The sequence below is a fragment of the Ranitomeya variabilis genome, chromosome 6, assembly GCF_051348905.1.
Source record: "Ranitomeya variabilis isolate aRanVar5 chromosome 6, aRanVar5.hap1, whole genome shotgun sequence".
Taxonomy (NCBI): domain Eukaryota; kingdom Metazoa; phylum Chordata; class Amphibia; order Anura; family Dendrobatidae; genus Ranitomeya; species Ranitomeya variabilis.
Genome location: NC_135237.1, coordinates 547,822,668 through 547,838,139, shown reverse-complemented (window position 1 = coordinate 547,838,139; position 15,472 = coordinate 547,822,668). Strand labels below are relative to the sequence as shown.

The 15,472-nt window shown below is 41.2% G+C and overlaps 1 protein-coding gene across 3 annotated transcripts in view; it reads left to right on the top strand.

The window, feature by feature from the left end:
* ADCY8 (adenylate cyclase 8) overlaps positions 1-15,472 on the top strand; it is a 364,716-nt gene that overhangs the window by 78,767 nt on the left and 270,477 nt on the right. The window lies entirely within an intron of this gene.

The following is a 15,472-nucleotide window of genomic DNA, read 5'->3' as shown; positions in this document are numbered from 1 at the left end:
ATGCTCTTTACAAGGGGGCGGTGCAAACAGGATCCTCGGGGGCGTGTCTTTATGCTGCCCTGCATTGTTACCCTGTAAGCCATGCCTCTTTGAGAAAAAAAAACGTAATTAGTGCTAAACAAAAGGATCATATCTCTAGAACCATATAGCAGATTAAAGGAAAAAAAAGGAAGCTGGTCTCTGACTACATTTTTAATTGTAGCAAGCAGTGCAACGGACTGGCTGGGGTTGGAAATCAGAGGGTGCACCGAAAAACCCTGATTTCAGTATGGATGAAAAGTACATTTTTCGGCAAGTAAACCACTAAAATGGAGGTTACTGGTATCATTTTTATAGGGGGTTAATTTCCCTATTATGTTTAAGTAGCTGAAATGGAGAGCGGTTTGGAGGGGGACAATTAGCTGAATACGCTGCTATGTAGACCGAAAAGTTCCTTGTTGGTATTTGTGCTGGTTGTTGTCTTTATTTACACGTTTCGAACCGTTTCTCAACAAATCTACAGGTAAGTCTCTAAATTGTCATTTTAAGTGTGACTGATTCCCTTTAAATGTTAATATTCTGGCTTCCTGTAGTCACCACTAGGGGGAGCTTAGGAGACAAATGAATACTGGGATACTATAGAATTAGATAATGAACCTACAACGTTTTCTTTTTTATCTTTTGCCATCTGGCTCTTTTTCCTTTTTTTTTTTTGATGGTAGGGTATAATATCAGTGTGTGCACAGCGCTTTCTGATTCTTATCAGGCTGCTGCAAATGTTGATAATTTTCAACAATTAATTATTTTTTTTGTTTTATTTATTTTTTGCCCTAATTTATACATCTGTTTTTAGTGTTATTGTTTGGGACATTTTATCTCCACGTGTTACATTTATTACATCTTCCCACGGAAGCCGGGTTGTAGCAGGGATTTTAGAGGAACGCACCATCTGTAACATGAGTCCCTCCATTCTTTATATGTAGGTCAGTAGCTATCGAAATTCAGATTAAAAAGCGTTGGATTTCACCCAAGTGATCACATTATTCAATGACATGAAGACAGAGAGGCTGAAGCGACGTGCGTTCCCGGCCAAGGCGCGTATTATGAGGCTACATGTGAGACTTCCGTAGTTAGGAGGATAGCCCACTATTTAAAGGGCTTGTCAATCTTTAGGAACATTTTATTCCTCTTTTTTTTTTGGACTTAAATACATTTATTTGGGGTTCAAAATTATTTTTGCAATTGGGACCGTTATGGTTTTACAGACTCTTTGTTTCCCTGAACATTCAACTTTGATAAGGTCTGAAGTCATAAACCGGCTCAGAAAACTACAGAGTTGTAAACTCTACCATCACTAAATCTGTAGGAGCTCGCTGGCTGATTCTCGGTTAACTCATTCTGCAGCCAAAAATATACAGCGAAGCACAAATGCTATAGAAAGCAAAAGATGCTTCATTGTTAATGAAACTAACTTGAAAAAATTATTTTTAAGACAACAGTGGGGCACTGTAACAGACCTTGTTACATGATGACTTATATTATTTTAGTTAATGTTTTATTTTAGTCATTCACTGGGTTCAAACAGCTGTAAATAAAAATTGCTGTTACACTTCATTCTGGAAAAAGAGTGAAAAATGGAAAAAAAAAATACTAAAAAAAATCAAAATCCAAAATAAATATCCAGGTCATCCCCCCCAGTTCTATCACTCTCATTCCTTTCTTTTGAGGTCCACACCATCAGGCTCTTCCATCCCCTCTCCCTCAGAGTAGCGGTCATATACCGGCCCCCAGGTTCGCCCACCCACTTCCTGGACCATTTCTCTGCCTGGCTGCCGCACTTTATGTCCTCAGAACTCCCAACCCTTATCCTGGGAGACTTCAACATCCCCACTAACAGCCCCACTTCTACATCTGCATCCCAGCTTCTATCCCTAACCACTTGTCTAGGCCTCTCACAGCTCTCAACATCTGAGACACACAAGGACGGTTACACCCTTGACCTGGTCTTTATCCGGCTGTTTTCAATCTCCTACCTAAATAACTCACCGCTTCCCCTCTCTGACCACAACTTTCTCTCCTTCACACTCACAAATCCTCGCCCACCCCAGCACACTCCTACCTACCACACATTCAGAAATCTACAAACCATTAATCCTCATACACTTTCAGACTCCTTACACTCATCACTGTCCTCAACCTCCTCTTTTTCCTGTCCTGATCTGGCGGTACATCACTATGTCGACACTCTTAGAAGCACCCTGGACCAAGTAGCTCCCCTCACCCTCAGAACCTCCAAACACAGAGTGAAACAGCCCTGGCTCACATCGCAAACCCGATTTCTTCAGCGATGCTCTAGGAGTTCTGAACGTTTATGGAGGAAAACTCGCACCCCAGAAGACTTCATCCACTTCAAATTTATGTTAAGGACTTATAATTCTGCCCTTCACCTCGCCAAACAGACTTGTGATGGTGGGATATGTTATGTGGGTATCATTTTGTGTATATTTATATTTTACTGATTATCATGGTGTTCTCTTGTAGGAGTTGGGTTACCGTGTATACTCGAGTATAAGCCAAGATTTTCAGCCCACTTTTTCAGCCCACCTCATGGTAGATTGTAAGCTCTAACGAGCAGGGCTGTTTTATTTTGCTTCAATCATTACATTATTGTTAATGCTGTTACTTATGACTGTTGAAACTCTTTAACTGTAAAGCGCTGCGGAATATGTTGGCGCTATATAAATAAAGATTATTATTATTATATCAAAAAGGCATTTTTTGTATATATTAACAATGTAAACAAAAGATTGACTTAACCCCTTAACGACCGCCGATACGCCTTTTAACGGCGGCCGCTAAGGGTACTTAAACCACAGCGCCGTTAATTAACGGCGCTGTGGAAAAAGTGAATAGCGCCCCCCAGAGTCGGATTTTCTCTGGGGTCTCGGTTGCCGAGGGTAGCCGAGACCCCAGAGAACATGATTCGGGGGTTTTTTACCGACCCCCGAGTTGCGATCGCCGGTAATTAACCGTTTACCGGCGGTCGCAACAAAAAAAAAAAAAACGCGATTTGCCGTTTAATTTCTCTGTCCTCCGATGTGATCGCACATCGGAGGACAGAGAAATGTGGTCCCCGATGGCCCCCAATAGCCCCCCAATACTTACCTACCTCCCCCGGTGCTCCTCGTGTCTCCCCATGGGCGCCGCCATCTTTTTTCCGGGAAAAAATGGCGGGCGCACGCGCAGTGCGCCCGCCGCCCGGCACCCGGATGTTCTTTGGGGTCTCGGCTGCCGGGGGTAGCCGAGACCCCAAAGAACATGATCGGGGTCGATTTGCACCGACCCCTGCTTTGCGATCGCCGGTAATTAACAGTTTACCGGCGACCGCAAAAAAAAAAAAAAAAAAAAAGCGATCAGTTATTTCTCTGTCCTCTGATGTGATCGCACATCAGAGGACAGAGAAATAGGGGGATTCGGGGACCCTATCATACTCACCCGGGGTCCCTGGGTCCTCTTCTGTCTTCTCCTGCCAGCCGGCTTTTTCATCATGGCGGGCGCATGCGCAGTGCGCCCGCCATCTGCTGCCATCTGCCGGCCGGCAGGAGAAGACAAGTTGGGGCTAAAATTAGGGTTAGGGTTAGGGTTAGGGTTAGGGTTAGAGTTAGGGTTAGGGTTAGAGTTAGGGTTAGGGTTGGGGCTAAATTTAGGGTTAGGGTTAGGGCTAGGGTTAGGGTTAGGCTACTTTCACACTAGCGTTTTTTGGCTTCCGTCGCAATGCGTCGTTGGAGAAAAAACGCATCCTGCAAAAGTGCTTGCAGGATGCGTTTTTTCTCCATTGGCTTGCATTAGCGACGCATTGCGACGGATTGCCACATGTCGCATCCGTCGTGCGACGGATGCGTCGTGCTTCGGCAGACCGTCGACACAAAAAAAACTACATGTAACTTTTTTGTGCGACGTGTCCTACATATTTCAGTGCCACGTGCCACGTATTTAAGTGACACGTGCCACGTATCAAAGTGCCACGTGCCACATATTTCAGTGCCACGTATCAAAGTGCCACGTGCCACGTATCAAAGTGCCACGTGCCACGTATCAAAGTGCCACGTGCCACGTATCAAAGTGCCACGTATCAAAGTGCCACGTGCCACGTATCAAAGTGCCACGTGCCACATATTTCAGTGCCACGTGCCACGTATCAAAGTGCCACGTGCCACGTATAAAAGTGCCACGTGCCACGTATAAAAGTGCCACGTGCCACATATTTCAGTGCCACGTGCCACGTATTTAAGTGACACGTGCCACGTATCAAAGTGCCACGTGCCACATATTTCAGTGCCACGTATCAAAGTGCCACGTGCCACGTATCAAAGTGCCACGTGCCACATCTTTCAGTGCCACGTGCCACGTATTTAAGAGACACGTGCCACGTATCAAAGTGCCACGTGCCACATATTTCAGTGCCACGTATTTAAGTGACACGTGCCACGTATCAAAGTGCCACGTATCACGTATTTCAGTGCCACGTATTTAAGTGACACGTATCACGTATAAGTGCCACGTGTCACGTATTTAATTGCCACATATTTAAGTGCCACGTATCAAGATTTTCCATGGAGAACAGACACATCCAGAGATATGTCTGCTCTCCACGGCTGCAGCAACACACTGACAGGAGCCATAGTTCCTGTCGGTGTGTCACTGCGCATGCGCGAGCGAGTTTACCGGCGGTCATTGACCCCGGCACTCTCGCTTAACGGCAGTGCTGCGTGGGAAAGTTCAACGCAGCTGTACTGCTGTTAACCGAGACGCCGGAGTCATTGAACTCCGGAACAGTACGCGATACACTGCTAGGAGCTTCGCTCCTGGCAGTGTATCGCCGGAGAGCAGCCGATCGGCGTGGGACACTCGTTTTATGGATTCTGCGGACAGGGAGTATGAATTTGGTTTATTATTTTTGGATTTTTTCCTGGAGGATCGAGGGCTTCGCCTACAAGTGTGCTGTTGGTGAGTATATACTCTGTGTTATATGTTGTATGTACTGTGTGTCATGTATGTGTATTGTGTGTAGGTGTTTTGTGTAACTTTACAATTGTGCTAAGTCGCCGGACACAGGGACAACTCTCCCATCCTAATACCGGATGGGAGTAGTAGTCCCATACGGCGACTTAGCACAATGGTGGCACTAGCGTCGCATGGGGACACACACACGCACACACACGCACACACACACACAGAAGGACTCCATGCTGCTTCACTGGGGGGCGGGGGCTTCCCTCTTCCTGTCCGACGTCACGTCCGGTCCTGGGTGTCAACCCCTCCGTACAAAGACGCCGACACCCAGGACAAAGGCGCTGTGTGTGGAAGGTAATATGGGGCCCTAGGGGGATACGCAGACACGCCGCTGCGTAAAGAATTGACATGTCAATTCTTTTTACGCCGGCGTGTTTGCAGACAAAAGCGCCACGTTTTTTTGCGGTGTGTCTGAACGGCAAAGTGAATTTCTCATTCACTTTGCCGGCAGACGAAAATGACATTGCGCATTTTTGAAAAGCGCCCGCAAAATAGCGCTCAAAAATGCGCTATGTCTGAAAGTAGCCTAAGGCTTCTTTCACACTTGCGTCGGTACGGGGCGGTCGCAATGCGTCGGCCCGATGTACCGACGCACGTTGTGAAAATTGTGCACAACGTGGGCAGCGGATGCAGTTTTTCAACGCATCCGCTGCCCAGTCTATGTCCTGGGGAGGAGGGGGCAGAGTTACGGCCACGCATCCGCGGAAATGGCGGACGCGACGTACAAAAAAAAGGTTACATTGAACTTTTTTTGTGACGACGGGGGCTAAAGTTATGGTTAGGGTTGGGGCTAAAGTTAGGGTTGGGGCTAAAGTTAGGGTTAGAGTTGGGATTAGGGTTAGGGTTTGGATTAGGGTTGGGATTAGTGTTACGTTTGGGATTAGGGTTGGGATTAGGGTTAGGGTTGGGATTAGGGTTAGGGGTGTGTTGGATTTAGGGTTTTGATTAGGGTTATGGTTAGGGTTGAGATTAGGGCTGTTTTGGGGTTAGGGTTGTGATTATCGTTAGGGTTGTGATTAGGATTATGGATCGGGTTGAGATTAGGGTTAGGGCTGTGTTGGGGTTAGGGTTGGAGTTAGAATTGGGGGGTTTCCACTGTTTAGGTACATCAGGGGGTCTCCAAACACGACAGCCAATTTTGCGCTAAAAAAGTCAAATGGTACTCCCTCCCTTCTGAGCTCTGCCGTGCGCCCAAACAGTGGTTTACCCCCACATATGGGGCATCAGCGTACTCGGGATAAATTGGACAACAACTTTTGGGGTCCAATTTCTCCTGTTACCCTTGTGAAAATAAAAACTTGGGGGCTAAAAATCTTTTTTGTTGGAAAAAAATATATTTTTTTATTTTCACTACTCTGCATTATAAATTTCTGTGAAGCACTTGAGCTTTCAAAGTTCTCACCACATATCTAGATAAGTTCCTTAGGGGGTCTAGTTTCCAAAATTTGGTCACTTGTGGGGGTTTCTACTGTTTAGGTACATTAGGGGTCTGCAAACGCAACATAACGCCCGCAGACAATTCTATCAAAGTCTGCATTGCAAAATGGCGCTTCTTCCCTTCCGAGCTCTGCCGTGCGCCCAAACAGTGGTTTACCCCCACATATGGGGTACCAGCATACTCAGGACAAATTGGACAACAACTTTTGGGGTCCAATTTCTCTTGTTACCCTTGTGAAAATAAAAATTTGGGGGCTAAAAAAATCTTTTTTGTGGGAAAAAAAATATTTTTTATTTTCACTACTCTGCATTATAAACTTCTGTGAAGCACTTGGGCATTCAAAGTTCTCACCACATATCTAGATAAGTTCCTTGGGGGGTCTATTTTCCAAAATGGGGTCACTTGTTGGGGGTTTCTACTGTTTTGTTACATTAGGGGTCTGCAAAGGCAACATAACGCCCGCAGACAATTCTATCAAAGTCTGCATTCCAAAATGGCACTCCTTCCCTTCCGAGCTCTGCCATGCGCCCAAACAGTGGTTTACCCCCACATATGGGGTACCAGCATACTCAGGACAAATTGGACAACAACTTTTGGGGTCCAATTTCTCTTGTTACCCTTGTGAAAATAAAAACTTGGGGGCTAAAAAATCTTTATTGTTAAAAAATATATATTTTTTATTTTCACGACTCTGCATTATAAACTTCTGTGATGCACTTGGGCATTCAAAGTTCTCACTACACATCTAGATAAGTTCCATGGGGGGTCTAGTTTCCAAAATGGGGTCACTTTTGGGGGGTTTCTGCTGTTTAGGCACATCAGGGGCTCTCCAAACGCGACATGGCGTCCGATCTCAATTCCAGTCAATTTTGCATTGAAAAGTCAAATGGCGCTCCTTTGCTTCCGAGCTCAGCCATGCGCCCAAACAGTGGTTTACCCCCACATATGGGGTGTCGGCGTACTCAAGACAAATTGTACAACAGCTTCTGGGGTCCATTTTCTCCTGTTACCCTTGGTAAAATAAAAATTTGGAGGCAAAAAGATCATTTTTGTAGAAAAAATGCGATTTTTTTATTTTCACGGCTCTACGTTATAAACTTCTGTGAAGCACCTGGGGGTTTAAAGTGCTCACCACACATCTAGATAAGTTCCTTAAGGGGTCTAGTTTCCAAAATGGTGTCATATGTGGGGGGTCTCTACTGTTTAGGCACATCAGCGGCTCTCCAAACGTGACATGGCGTCCGATCTCAATTCCAGCCAATTCTACATTGAAAAAGTAAAACGACACTCCTTCTCTTCCAAGCTCTGCGGTGCGCCCAAACAGTGGTTTACCCCCATATATGGGGTATCGACGTACTCAGGAGAAATTGCACAACAACTTTTGTGGTCTAATTTCTCCTGTTACCCTTGTGAAAATAAAAATTTGGGGGCAAAAAGATCATTTTTGTAGAAAAAATGAAATTTTTTATTTTCACGGCTCTACGTTATAAACTTCTGTGAAGCACTTGGGGGTTCAAAGTGCTCACCACACATCTAGATAAGTTCCTTGGGGGGTCTAGTTTCCAAAATGGTATCACTTGTGGGGGGTTTCCACTGTTTAGGCACATCAGGGACTCTCCAAACGCGACATGGCATCCGATCTCAATTCCAGCCAATTCTGCATTGAAAAAGTCAAACGGTGCTCCTTCACTTCCAAGCTCTGCGGTGCGCCCAAACAGTGGTTTACCTCCACATATGGGGTATCGACGTACTCAGGAGAAATTGCACAACAACTTTTGTGGTCTAATTTCTCCTGTTACCCTTGTGAAAATAAAAATTTGGGGGCAAAAAGATCATTTTTGTAGAAAAAATGAGATTTTTTATTTTCACGGCTCTACGTTATAAACTTCTGTGAAGCACTTGGGGGTTCAAAGTGCTCACCACACATCTAGATAAGTTCCTTGGGGGGTCTAGTTTCCAAAATGGTATCACTTGTGGGGGGTTTCCACTGTTTAGGCACATCAGGGACTCTCCAAACGCGACATGGCATCCGATCTCAATTCCAGCCAATTCTGCATTGAAAAAGTCAAACGGTGCTCCTTCACTTCCAAGCTCTGCGGTGCGCCCAAACAGTGGTTTACCTCCACATATGGGGTATCGACGTACTCAGGAGAAATTGCACAACAACTTTTGTGGTCTAATTTCTCCTGTTACCCTTGTGAAAATAAGAATTTGTGGGCGAAAAAATCATTTTTGTGAAAACAAATGCGATTTTTTATTTTCACGGCTCTACGTTATAAACTTCTGTGAAGCACTTGGGGGTTCAAAGTGCTCACCACACATCTAGATAAGTTCCTTGGGGGGTCTAGTTTCCAAAATGGTGTCACTTGTGGGGGGTTTCCACTGTTTAGGCACATTAGGGGCTCTCCAAACGCGACATGGCGTCCGATCTCAATTCCAGCCAATTCTGCATTGAAACAGTCAAACGGTGCTCCTTCACTTCCAAGCTCTGCGGTGCGCCCAAACAGTGGTTTACCTCCACATATGGGGTATCGGCGTACTCAGGAAAAATTGCACAACAAAATTTGTGGTTAAATTTCTGTTTTTACACTTGTGAAAATTAAAAAAAATGGTTCTGAAGTAAAATGTTTGCAAAAAAAAGTAAAATGTTAATTTTTTTCTTCCACATTGTTTTAGTTCCTGTGAAGTACGTAAAGGGTTAATAAACTTCTTGAATGTGGTTTTGAGCAGCTTGAGGGGTGCAGTTTTTAGAATGGTGTCACACTTGGTTATTTTCTATCATATAGACCCCTCAAAATCACTTCAAAGGTGATGTGGTCCCTAAAAAAACCATGGTGTTGTAAAAATGAGAAATTGCTGGTCAACTTTTAACCCTTATAACTCCCTAACAAAAAAAAAAATTGTTTCCAAAATTGTGCTGATGTAAAGTAGACATGTGAGAAATGTTATTTATTAACTATTTTTTGTGACATATCTCTCTGATTTAAGGGCATAAAAATACAAAGTTTGAAAATTGCAAAATTTTAAAAATTTTCGCCATATTTCCATTTTTTTCATAAATAATCGCAAGTAATATCGAAGAAATGTTACCACTAACTTGAAGTACAACATGTCACGAAAAAACAATCTCAGAATCAGCGGGATCCGATAAAGCGTTCCAGAGTTATAACCTCATAAAGTGACACTGGTCAGAATTGTAAAAATTGGCTCGGTCATTAAGTACCAAATTGGCTCTGTCACTAAGGGGTTAAAACAATGTAAATAATAATAAACAATAATACTAAAAAACAAGTATAATATACCTTTAGGTCCTAAAAATCATTTCCCAATGATAAAAACTGCTTTTTAACAATGACGCTAAGAGGAAAATGATAAAAATAAGCGGCTAATTTCTGTTCCGTGCTTTTGCTTTGTATGGAAAATGCTACATAAAACGCTTTATTCCCGTGGGCTCCACACAAGAGAAGAGTTTCCATACAGCAGTCGCCCCGTTAATCCCTCATCTGTCAATGCTGCAATATACAGCGATCAGCTAAACAGACTGATGAGTGCGGTCAGATCTGACACATTCATATATTCCAGGGTTTAGTTCCATAGGGTGCAGCTATTACCGGCGCTTCTCACAAAATTAGAATATCCTCAAAAAGTGAATTTATTTCAGTTCTTCAATACAAAAAGTGAATCTCATATATTATATAGTCATGACAGAGTGATCTATTTCACGTGTTTATTTCTGTTAATGTTGATGATTATGGCTTACAGCCAATGAAAACCCAAAAGTCATTATCTCAGTAAATTAGAATACTTTATAACATCAGCTTGAAAATGATTTTAAAATCCGAAATGTTGGCCTACTGAAATGTATGTTCAGTAAATGCACTCAGTACTTGGCCGGGCTCCTTTACATCAATTACTGCATCAATGTGGCATGGCATGGAGGCGATCAGCCTGTGGCGCTGCTGAGGGGTTATGGAAGCCCAGGTTGCTGTGATAGCAGAATAGTGAGTGCAGCTCTGGGGTCTAATACAGGATGTAACTCAGGATCAGTAATGTAATGTATGTACACAGTGACTGCACCAGCAGAATAGTGAGCGCAGCTCTGGAGTATAATACAGGATGTAACTCAGGATCAGTAATGTATGTACACAGTGACTGCACCAGCAGAATAGTGAGTGCAGCTCTGGAGTATAATACAGGAGGTAACTCAGGATCAGTAATGTAATGTATGTACACAGTGACTGCACCAGCAGAATAGTGAGTGCAGCTCTGGAGTATAATACAGGTGGTAACTCAGGATCAGTAATGTAATGTATGTACACAGTGACTGCACCAGCAGAATAGTGAGTGCAGCTCTGGAGTATAATACAGGAGGTAACTCAGGATCAGTAATGTAATGTATGTACACAGTGACTGCACCAGCAGAATAGTGAGTGCAGCTCTGGTGTATAATACAGGATGTAACTCAGGATCAGTAATGTAATGTATGTACACAGTGACTGCACCAGCAGAATAGTGAGTGCAGCTCTGGAGTATAATACAGGATGTAACTCAGGATCAGTAATGTAATGTATGTACACAGTGACTGCAGCAGCAGAATAGTGAGTGCAGCTCTGGAGTATAATACAGGATGTAACTCAGGATCAGTAATGTAATGTATGTACACAGTGACTGCACCAGCAGAATAGTGAGTGCAGCTCTGGAGTATAATACAGGATGTAACTCAGGATCAGTAATGTAATGTATGTACACAGTGACTGCACCAGCAGAATAGTGAGTGCAGCTCTGGAGTATAATACAGGATGTAACTCAGGATCAGTAATGTAATGTATGTACACAGTGACTGCACCAGCAGAATAGTGAGTGCAGCTCTGGAGTATAATACAGGATGTAACTCAGGATCAGTAATGTAATGTATGTACATAGTGACTGCACCAGCAGAATAGTGAGTGCAGCTCTGGAGTATAATACAGGATGTAACTCAGGATAAGTGGACCAACAGAATAAATTAAGTAATCTGTCTGATGTTTTTTCTTTAAAAAAAAACACAATTCTTAGCTAAAAATGTCCTATATTTTTTCAAATTTCAATTTGTTTTATACAGAGATTCAGTCCCTTGGATAGCCATTGTTAGGTAGCATTTTGGTTGCCTGCAGCCACCACTAGAGGGAGCTAAGCGCATGCTGCATACTACTAATTAGTAACATTGTATGGTATAAGCCTTGAGCTCCCCCTAGTGGCGGATGCAGGCTGTCAGAATTTCATAGCACTGCGTCTGTGCTGAAGGGTTTGAACTTTAACACCTGTATCTGTATATCAAAAAATTAATCGGAGCAGAACGTTCGGCCTCTCTATTTTAAAAAGAAAGCATGGATTCAGGGTGGACGTTCACTTGTAGCTGTTGCCAGAACGAAAATGATTATTATTCCAAGGCCGATTCAGTAATATATTTCTGCTGCAAGTATCACTCAAAGCAATGTACAGTGTAATAAACTGCATCATTACTAGTATAAACATGAAATCACCGAGAGCCAGGAGCATAAACACCAGCAAAATGACAGCGAGCGGCTCCGACAATTGATGTCCGGCGAAGGACGTCTCCTGAAACAAGTTCATTCATTGATGTTCCACACAGTGGACTGTGACTATAATGGGATAACAGTGTGCAGTGTGTGTCCTCCAGAGCTGCGGCCATTAACCCCTATAGATATAAATGGACAGAACGGGAATCGGGACAACACAGTGTAAAGGTATAAATGTAACAAACACAATGTGTGACGATAATCAAGTACAATAACATATTCTGTGTATGCAGGACGGTAGACTATAGGTATAAACAGCGCCAAAGAGCTGATCATAGGGGAAATACCGAGGACCCTCACTACTGAGCCATCATCTATTACTATAGCAGTTATATTACTGTACAGCATGGCCGTATTATAGTAGTTATATTCTTGTACATAGGGGCAGTATTATAGTAGTTATATTCTTGTACATAAGAGCAGTATTATAGTAGTTGTATTCTTGTACATAAGAGCAGTATTATAGTAGTTATATTCTTGTACATAGGAGCAGTATTATAGTAGTTATATTCTTGTACATAGGAGCAGTATTATAGTAGTTATATCCTTGTATATAGGAGCAGTATTATAGTAGTTATATTCTTGTACATAGGAGCAGTATTATAGTAGTTATATTCTTGTACATAAGGAGCAGTATTATAGTAGTTATATTCTTGTACATAGGAGCAGTATTATAGTAGTTATATTCTTGTACATAAGAGCAGTATTATAGTAGTTGTATTCTTGTACATAAGAGCAGTATTATAGTAGTTATATTCTTGTACATAGGAGCAGTATTATAGTAGTTATATTCTTGTACATAGGAGCAGTATTATAGTAGTTATATCCTTGTATATAGGAGCAGTATTATAGTAGTTATATTCTTGTACATAGGAGCAGTATTATAGTAGTTATATTCTTGTACATAAGAGCAGTATTATAGTAGTTATATTCTTGTACATAGGGGGCAGTATTGTAGTAGTTATATTCTTGTATATAGGGGCAGTATTATAGTAGTTATTTCTTGTATATAGGGGCAGTATTATAGTAGTTATATTCCTGTACATAGGAGCAGTATTATAGTAGTTATATTCTTGTACATAGGGGCAGTATTATAGTAGTTATATTCTTGTACATAGGAGCAGTATTATATTAGTTATATTCTTGTACATAGGACCAGTATTATAGTAGTTATATTCTTGTACATAGGGGCAGTATTATAGTAGTTATATTCTTGTACATAGGAGCAGTATTATAGTAGTTATATTCTTGTACATAGGACCAGTATTATAGTAGTTATATTCTTGTACATAGGGGCAGTATTATAGTAGTTATATTCTTGTACATAGGGTGCAGTATTATAGTAGTTATATTCTTGTACATAGGGGCAGTATTGTAGTTATATTCTTGTACATAGGGAGCAGTATTATAGTAGTTATATTCTTGTACATAGGGGCAGTATTATGGTAGTTATATTCTTGTACATAGGGGCAGTATTATAGTAGTTATATTCTTGTACATAGGGGGCAGTATTATAGTAGTTATATTCTTGTACATAGGGGCAGTATTATAGTAGTTATATTCTTGTACATAGGGAGCAGTATTATAGTAGTTATATTCTTGTACATAGGGGGCAGTATTATAGTAGTTATATTCTTGTACATAGGGGCAGTATTATAGTAGTTATATTCTTGTACATAGGGAGCAGTATTATAGTAGTTATATTCTTGTACATAGAGGCAGTATTATAGTAGTTATATTCTTGTACATAGAGGCAGTATTATAGTAGTTATATTCTTGTACATAGGACCAGTATTATAGTAGTTATATTCTTGTACATAGGGGCAGTATTATAGTAGTTATATTCTTGTACATAGGGAGCAGTATTATAGTAGTTATATTCTTGTACATAGGGGCAGTATTATAGTAGTTATATTCTTGCACATAGGGAGCAGTATTATAGTAGTTATATTCTTGTACATAGGGGCAGTATTATGGTAGTTATATTCTTGTACATAGGGGCAGTATTATAGTAGTTATATTCTTGTACATAGGGGGCAGTATTATAGTAGTTATATTCTTGTACATAGGGGCAGTATTATAGTAGTTATATTCTTGTACATAGGGGGCAGTATTATAGTAGTTATATTCTTGTACATAGGGAGCAGTATTATAGTAGTTATATTCTTGTACATAAGGGGCAGTATTATAGTAGTTATATTCTTGTACATGGGGCAGTATTATAGTAGTTATATTCTTGTACATAGAGGCAGTATTATAGTAGTTATATTCTTGTACATAGGGGCAGTATTATAGTAGTTATATTCTTGTACGTAGGAGGCAGTATTATAGTAGTTATATTCTTGTACATAGTGACAGTATTATAGTAGTTATATTCTTGTACATAGAGGCAGTATTATAGTAGTTATATTCTTGTACATAGAGGCAGTATTATAGTAGTTATATTCTTGTACATAGGGGCAGTATTATAGTAGTTATATTCTTGTACATAGGAGGCAGTATTATAGTAGTTATATTCTTGTACATAGTGACAGTATTATAGTAGTTATATTCTTGTACATAGAGGCAGTATTATAGTAGTTATATTCTTGTACATAGAGGCAGTATTATAGTAGTTATATTCTTGCACATAGTGACAGTATTATAGTAGTTATATTCTTGTACATAGAGGCAGTATTATAGTAGTTATATTCTTGTACATAGAGGCAGTATTATAGTAGTTATATTCTTGCACATAGTGGGCAGTATGGTAGTAGTTTTATGCTTATGCATTTGTCAGCAGGAGGGTTCAATTCTGAGCAAAGAAACAAGTTCCTCCCATGGTAATGAAAATCTGACATATGTGCTGTATCCTGAGGGATAATAACTAAGGACAGCTGTGCTTTACATATAAACCATAGGTTGCGATCTTGAGATTAAGTCCTTGAAATATGAAGTGTTATGAAATAAAGCAAAATTAATAATAAATCTCCCTTCATATAAACCATTGCACAAACAAATAATTATGTACATCAATGAGGGAGTGATAAGTGGGCTCCACTCTCGTCGCAGAGAACGTAATTAGAGGTCCTCATTCTCTCTCCTTGCTGTTTCTTGCTGTTTCTTTCTATCCAGGAACAAACACGATAGATGTGAATAATTAATAATGTCAGTGATAATTTATATTATGAAGTTGCTGCAATTAGAGCCCAGCCATGCTGAGAAAATTGTGACTCTGAGAAGGAACAAATAGCAATAATAATTATAATAATTCAAGAAATATTTGCAGAAATAACTGGAAGAGGGTGTAATAACACAACGCGGGGAATAGAGGACGTGTTGTAAGAAAATATTGACTCTGCAACTACTGGATGTGCATACAGGGTATTTTCATGGCATTGACAGTGGGGCTCTCTTATGGCAT